The following is a 9,549-nucleotide window of genomic DNA, read 5'->3' as shown; positions in this document are numbered from 1 at the left end:
TAAAATTCCTTATTTTAAAATTTGCGTCATTCCCAGGTTGTTGTCGGTGGAGCCCGGCCACCATTACATTTCTGTACCCTATGATGTAATATTGTATGACACTTGCCATAGATACTCTTTTTCGTGGGCTTTCTTTATTTTGGTTGTGTTTTCTTACTTTGCTTGCGTAGTAGAAATGACATGCTTTTCATAGGTTTCTTTCTTGCATGTGCTTGTGCCTGACCGCTAGGCTCTTTTAGGATAAAACTTCTTATACTCATAATCAATAATAAAATTTTAAGAATTGACTCACATAGAAACATAACGATTTAGGAAATAGCCGGAATCATCCGGGGTCACATGCATGCATTCTCTCTTCTTTTAGACAACTTCCCCACCTGCGGGTAGAGTCCGAAAAATCTGGCCTATAAGGATGAAGTACCGGACCTGGGGAAGTTTAGTCATTCTAAAAAACTATTTTATAAGCCTTTTTAAAATTTCATACATTCTTGATTTGAAGACTTTGACTAGCATAATCTGCATTAGTAACTAATTAAAATTAAAATTTAATTGTATTAGTTTTAGAAGCATAGTACCACTCATAAGTGTAGGATCACTTAAAAACTTTTCTCTAGTTGTCGATCCCAAACTCCAATGTCTAACTACCCACCCATCTTTCATATGGACTGGATAACATAGATTTAATATGATTAGATGGTTTTAGCTGGCTTCCTTTTTTAGGCAAGGAATAAGTCCAGGACTGTATTAGTTAGGTCGTAGGTGTTAGTGTTGTGCGTACGACACTACATCTTTTATAGATTTAGGATCTTAAGGTGATGGGTACGAGTATACCTCTATACGTCTTATTAGTGGGTAAGCTCTCTATTCTTTCGGAAGCTATAAATCCTACCCATCCGCATTACAGAGATGACGCCAACTCCCTCCTTCCCTCGTGCTTGCTTGAGATGCGTTACCTCTTTCTTTTTCTTTAGTTTCCTCTACTTTAGACTGACCGAATGCTGATTTAACCACGTGTGATTGATTGAACCAAGTTGGGACCTTCTTCCCCTTTGATTAGGAAAGCCTAGAAATCCCATTGCGTTAAACCCATTGGAGAAGATAATCTAACATCCTTAATCGAGAGTTTTCTTAGACCGAGGTCTAAGTTGTAATTAACTACGGGGGCTTACGCCCATAAAAAATTGATCCCCACAATCAAATAAACCCCATTCGAGCTGATGTATCGAATGGCAGAAATCTCGTGAACTTTTGAGTTATACATATTATTATCCATCGAGGTGTGTAGGTTAAAGCTGCTATCCTCCATGGCTAATCATATGTATAACTCTATCTGTTCTTCCATCGGTCTGCTTGTGTCGATTGTAAAGGCCTACGATCATTTTGTCCTACGGGATAGTGTGGTCGTACCCTTTGCATTCGAACCGCATGAGCAGAATCCTTTCGGAGACCCACAGTCACAAGTACTTACAGACTTTATGGTTGAATGTACCAACCTTGCCTCTAACGAACCACTAGCCATTCCTCATCTTTCACCTCGCTGGACACTTTATGTCGATGGAGCCTCTGGGAACTCTGGTGCTGGAGCAGGAATCTTATTGATCTCTCCACAATAAATCACTTATGAATATGGGCTTCGATTAAAGTTTCTTGCTATAAATAATGTTGCTGAATATGAAGCTCTTATTGTCGGAATACTATTGGCCATAGACTATGAGGTTCGGAATTTAATGATTCATACTGATTCACAACTCGTTGTCTTTCAAGTATAAGGAGAATTTGATGCCCATAATCCATATTTAGTGCAATATTGTGGCATAGTGAAGTCGCTTCTTACCCACGTAAAAGAGTATCAAATTATCCATATACTCCGGGAGCAGAATGCTCGTGCAGATGCTCTCTCAAAGCTCGCTACGTCGACAATATGTGACCTTTTTAAAAGAAGGTATATCGAGGAAATACACTTCCTTGGCATTGAAGGTCCCTGGATTATACAGTCCATTGGTGAGTCAAGAGAACCCTCTTGGATGGATCTTATCTTATTATTCTTGCAAAATGGTGTGCTTCCTGAAGACTTGACTATTGCAATGCGACTCCGAAGGCAAGCAGCTAACTTCACCATTATTAATGGAGAATTATATAAGCGAGCCTTTATCGGGCCATATCTTAAGTGTCTCAAATCGTTAGAGGCTAATTATGCACTACGGGAAGTTCACTCAGGTATATGTGGAGAGCACTTAGAAGGAAAATCACTCGCTCCTAAGGTTATGAGGCAGGGGTTCTATTGGCCCACGATAAAGTAAGATGCATTGAAGTTCGTCCAAAAATGTAATAATTGCCAACTGTATGCTAACATTTCCCATTCATCTGCTGTAGAGATCTCAGCGCTCCAAAGCCCGAGGCTATTCGCCCAATGGGGGATTAATATAATGGGGCCCTTTCCTATAACTATCAGACAATAAAAGTTTATCATCTTTGTCGTGAACTATTTTACTAAATGGGTAGAGGCTGAACCCCTAGCAAAATCATCGAAGCAAATGACAAATAATTTGTTTGAAAAAATATAATTTATCATTTTGGCATTCCGTCAAAGATCATTACCTATAATGGAACTCAGTTTACTAAAAAAACTATCACAACATTCTGTAAGGATCTCAAGATTGGGAAGACTAGGTTTGAGTTAGTCTGTAATTTTCTTTTTTCCCATCTTGAGTCAATTGTAATTGTTTGAAGTGACTGATGTTAAGTAACCCTACACACACACACACTTGAGAAATTTAGAACTTGTATTTTTACTCACATCGGCCCGGACGATATTTATATCGTTTTGGACGATCGAGTTCAAAATAGAATATCTAATCAAGATTTTAGTTAAGGAAGCTGTAATTAACTGATCGGCCTGGACGATACCTATATCGGCCAGGACGATATGCTCAATACAGAAAGAAATTGTCGTCATAATCTATTTAGGTATTATGTATTTTTGGAAATCGGCCAGGACAATTCTTTTATCGGCCTAGAAGATATTGTATAATTATGCCTAAATTAATCCGGCAATCATGGGAGTAATTAAGGATGATTGATACGATCATATCGTCCTAGACGATCGCAAGATCGGCCTAAATGATCCATTCAAAAACCCTTAATTGCTTATGAGCAATTTGGATCAGACAGTACAAATTCAGGGCGATGCTCTAGACGATTTTCTTATGATTTGAACTAATCGGCCGGGATGATCTTAAGATTATCCGGGACGATCAAGCAAATTTTCAATCATCCAATTTGCATTCATGGCGATGCTCTGGCCGATCTTATGAGATTTTTCTTGGTTTTAAAGATTTTTTAAAAATACTAATTCAAGGACATCAACAACGTTTTAACTTTGGCCGGTATGATCAATTATTGTGCATCGTCCTGGACGATACACCTAATCGGCCCGGACGATCTACTTTTTCAACGGTCGTCCGGCTTGACTCCTCGGGATGATCGTCTGTGTCAAATCATCCTGGCCGATATCTGATCGATCTGGATCATCGTACCGCCTTTTTAACCAATCGACATGTACGCAATTATTGAACCAAATTGCCCTGGACGATTATGCGATCGTCCTGGACGATTATGTGATCGTCCTGGACGATGTGGCCGTTTCTTTAAATTCAGAGCATTCCAGCCATGTTTTCTCACCTCGAACCTCTTCTCCTCTCCTGCTTATTTACTGATTTCTTAATATGGTTGGAGGAAAGCGAGTCCGTCAAGCTTCTGGTAGCTCCTCAAGGGCCACTATGGACCCTCGATTTCGGGAAGCTGAAGATCAAGCAGCTTATCATCGGTATAAGGAATGCAGCATCACTCTCTCCAGGATAATCAATCCTGCCTACCTTTCATATCCGGTACTAGATCTCTTCGCTCACACTTCTCTCTGCTTCATTCTTAGTCTAGAAGTCCCTTTTGCCTCCGAACTTCTGTTTGATTTTTTTGCAAATCTCCGAATAAATGCTGCCTACACTGCCCTAACCTCTTATGTGAATCGACGCCCGGTCGAGATCACATATCAAGACTGTGATGAACTGCTGCAGCTATCTACCATCGGGGATAAGCTGCATTTAATTGTCTATGATCCTGACTTCAACTGGTCCGCTGCAAATCATTTTCTACGCCAAACCAACTCTCCCTTTCATGTTGGAGAGACTAGCTCTTTAGTCAAAGATGCTAGGACAATCCAACTTATTCTTCGCACCTCCATAATTCCAAAAGCCGGGGACCGAATCCACATCACCCCATTACTTTCTCTTACCACCTTTTACATCATGGCCCATAGAGATTTTAATGCTACTGATCTAATCTTTCAATACATTGATCATTTAACTATAATTCGTGATCCAGGTCATAAGAGTAAATCCAATCTGACTTTGGGACACATCATCTCATATGTTCTTGAAACCAAATATAATCTTCAATATCCTGCTCACCCCAACCATCCGCCTCCCTACTACTCAAACAATTCATTCGATGTTCTTCACAGTACTCGCCTCCACCCAGGAGATGGGGAACCTCAGGGGGCCGAGGAGGAGGAGGCTCCCACTCCCATTCCTGATCCTGTTCCTCTTCGTCAGCACTCACAGTTTGACCAGTTAGTGGAAAGATTTGATCGTTGGGAGACCCGTTTCGATGCTTACATTACTGCACAGGAGCAGCAACATTTTGAGGACATGACCCGCTATGAGCAGCACCGCATAGAGGACTTAGCCCGTTTTGACAGCTATATTACTCACCAGCAGCAGCAGCACGATCAGGACATAGCCTGGTTCAATGCTCAGTTTACTACGCTAGCTAGCTACTTTCAACAGGTTCCACCACCTCCACCTCCATCTGATGATCAGGATCCCTCATTTCTGTAGTTTTAATTTCTATTTTTTGTATTGTGTTTTTAGTTTCCTCCTCCTTTTTGAGATGTCAAAAGGGGAAGTAGTATATTTGTACTTATTCTTGTAGTATATTTGTACTTATTCTATTTAAAAATTTGAAAGCTTGTTTACTTTTGCATTACTATTTTAAAATTGATTATCGATATGTTTGCCATCATCAAAAATGGGGAGATTGTTACAAACCTATCTTTTGGATTATGATTTTGATGATAGCAAACAAATCTTGTTTCACTACGATTGTCTTTTTTACTGACTTTTCAGGACTCAAAGATTGGACGATAACAGTAACCAACTCAAGATTGGGAAGACTAGGTCTGAGTCAATCTGTAATTTTCTTTTTTCCCTTCTTGAGTCAATTGTAATTGTTTGAAGTGACTGATGTTAAGTAACCCAACACACACTTGAGAGATTTAGAACTTGTGCTTTTACTCACATCTGCCCGGACGATATTTATATCATCTTGGACGATCGAGTTCAAGAAAGAAGATCTAATCAGGATTTTAGTTAAGGCAGCCGTAATTAAATGTTCAGCCTGGACAATACCTGTATTGGCCAGGACGATATGCTCAATGTAGAAAGAAATTACCGCCATAATCTATTTAGATATCATGTATTTTTTGGAATAGGCCGGGACGATTCTTTTATCGGCCTGGATGATATTGTATAATTATGCCTAAATTGATCCGGCAATCATGGGAGTAATTAAGGATGATTGATACGATCACATCGTCCTGGACGATCGCAAGATCGGCCTGGATGATCCATTCAAAAACCCTTGATTACTTCTGGCCGATTTAGATCGGATAGTACAAATTCAGAGCGATGCTCTGGACGATTTTTCTCTAATTTGAACTGATCGGCCGGGACGATCTTGAGATCGTCCGGGGCGATCAAGCAAATTTTTAATCGTTCAGTTTGCATTCAGGGCGATGCTCTGGCCGATCTTATGAGATTTGTACTGATCGACCAGGACGATGTCCATATCGTCCTGGATGATAAAGTCGGCAACTTGCAATTAATGAGCTCCTTTAAAGCTCTTATATTTAAGAGCTCTTGTTCAACATTTTTTAACATCCTTGGCTGTTGTTTTAACCTGAGAAAACATAAAGTAGAGAGAGAGAGAGGGAGAGAGAGAGAGAGAGAGGGAGAGAGAGAGAGAGAGGATCTTGTGTGGGGGAGCTTGTGAGGGGGTTCACAATGGTTGCTCCAAGCATTATTTCAGTTCTTCTTCCCTATAGTCTATTGTCCTTGGAAGGGTTGGGAGAGATAAGTTTCAGCAAGTGATCGTGGTTCTCTGTCTGCTTCAAGAGGAAGCAAAAGGAGTTGGGTTCTCTGCCTTGCCAGGTGTGGCAAAAAGGAGGTATTTTATAAGGGCTTCTCCGCCTAGCTGTGGGGGCTAAAGGAGAGTCACATTGGTAGTGCAATACTCGGAGGGCGCCTCCGGGGAGTGGACGCATGTTAAGTTGACCGAACCACTATAAACCCTTGTGTTCTTTTTACTGCTTCCGCACTTTAATTTTACGCACTTATTTTTTCCGTGGTGATTTTAGTTTGTGATATTTGTTTTTGGTTTTAAAGATTTTTAAAAAATACCAATTCACCCCCCCCCCTCTCTTGGTTAGCCTTGGGACTAGTTTATATGGCTTAACATCCCTAACAAACTTTCACTCTAGGCCTATCATACCACCACCAGGACTCCTACAGGAGAAACACCATATAATCTCTGCTTCGGCACCGAAGTCGTCATCCCCGTCGATATCGAAGTTCCAAGCCCTAGAGTGCAAACTTTTGATTTCGACAAAATGATAAGAAACTCTGGAATAACCTGGATTTCCTCCCATAAGTTAGAGATATGGTCTTACTCAAAATTGCTGCTTATCACTAGAGAGTGGCTCGCCAGTATAATCGAAAGGTTAAACCTCGATACATCTCTATTGGAGACTTGGTTCTAGGCAACCTTTAGGCAGCCAGAAAAGGACCCCAACTTAGCAAACTCTCCCCCCTTTGTGAAGGCCCTTTTATAGTAGCAGCTATGATCAAGCCTGGGATTTTCAAGCTGAAAGATGCTGACGGAAAGATACTACCTCGAACCTGAAACACCGAGAATCTTTGAAAATATTATCAGTAGCCATTACTATCCATCTTTTGTATCATCTGTAGTGGACACATGATTATGAATTTAAAAAAAAAAAAGAGGGAGAAGCAAGAGCGGGCAAATGAGAAAAAGGGAGAAAGAATATACTTGGAAGATCCTCTTGGTTCTTTGAAGCTCGCCTCTTATTAGATGCGCCATGACCACCATTTTGTGTACCATTCAAGGCACCCTCAGCTCTGGCAGACGACATTCACCTCCCAACAGGGGAAAACTACGACCGTCGGGTCTTGATCGCCTCCGCCACCGGTAATTAAACTCTTGTCAGGCAGTTTTTCCCTCAATGGGAGTGAACTAGAGCCTGCATAAGAGTACCGGGCCTTAATCGCCTCCTCCGATATTTAGACTCTTACCGGAAAGTTTTTCCCCCAATGGCAGTGAACTGTAGCCTACGTAAAAGTACCGGGCCTTGATCGCCGCCCCCGGTATTTAGACTCTTGCCGGATAATTTTTCCCTCAATGGGAGTGAACTGGAGCCTGCGTAAGTACCGGGTTTTGATCGCCTCCATCGCCGATATTTAAACTCTTGCCGGACAGTTTTTTCTCAAATGGGAGTGAATCGGAGCCTGTGTAAGAGTACCGGGCCTTGATTGCCTCCTCTGATATTTAAACTCTTGCCGCATAATTTTTCCCCCAATGGGAGTGAACTGGAGCTTGCGTAAGAGTATCGGGTCTTGATCGCCGCCTCCGATATTTAAACTCTTGCCGGACAGTTTTTCCCAGCTGTGAGTGAATTGGAGCCTGCGTAAGAGTACCAGGTCTTGATCGTCGCCGCCAAAAAAATTTATTTCTAACTGTCCGACTTCTCTTAACTTTATAGGAGAAATTTTGGAACTAACTAAAGAGAGGTGGTGCCTTTTTCCTAACCCTTGAGGGCGGTATTTATAGTTTTTTCAAATGAAGTTTGAGGGTCAAAGTTCTAAAATTTCAATTAATTTTCATAATTTTTTAATGCCCAAAAATTAAATAATTTTTTATTATTGAAAAAGTGAAATTTGAAATAAATAAAGAACAATTTATTTAGAAATAAAATAAATGTCCAGGAAATTAATTATTTCCATTCAAGAAAAGATTTTGAAATTTTTTAAAAAAATTTCGGAATTTTTAAGCCAAAAATAATATTTTACTATTAAAGGTCTAATTAATTAAATTAATTTAATTTCTTTTAAAAAAAATCTACCGCCTCAATGAGACGGCCACAGTAGCCGCCTGTTCATAAGGCATGTGATATTTTAAAATATATTTATATAATATAAGGGGTGTATTATTTTATAAAATTATACCTGGATACAAATATATAATATATTTACGGGGTGTGACATGCATATTACACTATCTTATTATTGAATGGCATAACAATATAAAATGGGGAACTTACCTAATGCAATCACATGGATACTAATCTAAGGGGGACCTTTTGGATTTGCTAGGGTAGAGTATAATAGAGAGATAATTGTTAGACTTGCAAGTAGTCTCTTCGAACTACTCTTGTACACACCGCACTCTCTGGAATGCTCGACCTCTTTACTGACTAGTAAGTTCTAATATTTCAAAGGAGATACACACTGCTTCAAGCACAACGGAAGATCTCCAAACTTGGAGAACAATGACCGTTAATGGCAATAGGAGTTGCATTTTTTTTTATTTACCTTTTTTTTGTTTCTTGCAGTTTGACAACAAAAATACGTCACTAACTGGGCTGAACAAATTTTAGTGACCATATAGCATACACACAGGGGAGAGTATTTTTTGAAGATATAAAATTATTTTCTATGTATGATTTACAAGCCTTCTCGGTTATTCGCGTGGACTCGTATTGCTTTTTTTTCTCGGAAAAATAATCTGCCACAAACGATACATATATTGCGGCTTAACGGCCAACTTTTACTAGCAACTAACAAGAGCCTAAGTACATGCGAGAGAATCACGACATATCTTTGTTCAATTTGTTTTCGAAAAACACTCAACCCTAGTAGGCCCATATAATTTAAGAACGTTTTTCTAATAATTAAAGTTTGACACAATACTAGGCTTACCCAATTCAGTACTGTACGAACATGTGAAATCTGCTAAAAATTAACCCCCAAGCATGATTATCAATAAATCAGCGCGCCTCTTAATGTCACTATAATGCTGGAATCCTGTTGTCACTCAGTACAGTTGTAGCAAGGCCATAACTTGAGCTACTGAACTCTGAGCGTCGCGGCATCATTATGGTCGATGACGGCCGTCGACTGCAGCCGACCTTCACACAATGATCATCACGTGAGAGAAACGCCTGTTCGGTCATCTTCTCGCATCATCAGATCACGACTCTATAGCGAGCCCTTCGATGTAGCGTCTCCAATGATGAACTAAGGCTATTTTTGGAAAGCCAATAGTTTTTACAGATGAAACCTTTACAGGACTTCAAACCCGACCTCGTCGGACCAACCGCCGGCCTGCGTAGCTACCGCGATTGCCTTCGCAAGACCG

The sequence above is a fragment of the Dendrobium catenatum genome, unplaced genomic scaffold (assembly GCF_001605985.2).
Source record: "Dendrobium catenatum unplaced genomic scaffold, ASM160598v2 fragScaff_scaffold_1089, whole genome shotgun sequence".
Taxonomy (NCBI): Eukaryota; Viridiplantae; Streptophyta; class Magnoliopsida; order Asparagales; family Orchidaceae; genus Dendrobium; species Dendrobium catenatum.
This window is presented reverse-complemented; position numbering follows the sequence as displayed.